Here is a 755-nt window from a genome sequence, read left to right on the forward strand (position 1 = left end):
CCCACTGACGTTGCCGCTCTCCAATCACACGGTACGTGCCTGTCAATCAAGCTGCTGGAAGCTGCCAGTCTGACCTGCTACTGCAGCACGTGGCTCTGTGTTGGTCAAGCTTTACAACAAAGGAGACTATTCTGCTGCGAATGCTGTCTTGCCTTTCGGACTACAGTAAGAAGTCTTACAATACCAGGTTAAAGTCCAACAGGTTTGTTTTGATATCACTAGCTTTCGGAGCGCTGCTCCTTCCGCGCTCCGAAAGCTAGTGATATCGAAACAAACCTGTTGGCTTTAACCTGGTGTTGTAAGACTTCTTACTGTGCTCACCCCAGTCCAACGCCGGCATCTCCACATTTCGGACTACAGTTTAGTTTCTGTATAGCCTATTGTTAAATTAAGAAAGAATGTGCATTGCATACTGTATTTCATTGTCTCAGCCAATTAAGTTGATCACAGTAAGAAGTCTTACAACACCAGGTTAAAGTCCAACAGGTTTGTTTCAAATCACAAGCTTTTGGAGCACTGCCCCTTCCTTAGGTGAATGAAGAGGTATGTTCCAGAAACATATATATATATATATAGACCAAAGTCAAAGATGCAAGACGATACTTTGAATGTGGGCATTTGCAGGTAATTAAGTCTTTACAGATCCAGAGAGAGGGGTAATCCCAGGTTAAAGAGATGTGAATTGGCTCAAACCAGGACAGTTGGTAGGATTTTGCATGCTCAGGCAGAACAAGGCCAGCAGCACGGGTTCAATT

The sequence above is a fragment of the Scyliorhinus torazame genome, chromosome 17, assembly GCF_047496885.1.
Source record: "Scyliorhinus torazame isolate Kashiwa2021f chromosome 17, sScyTor2.1, whole genome shotgun sequence".
Taxonomy (NCBI): Eukaryota; Metazoa; Chordata; class Chondrichthyes; order Carcharhiniformes; family Scyliorhinidae; genus Scyliorhinus; species Scyliorhinus torazame.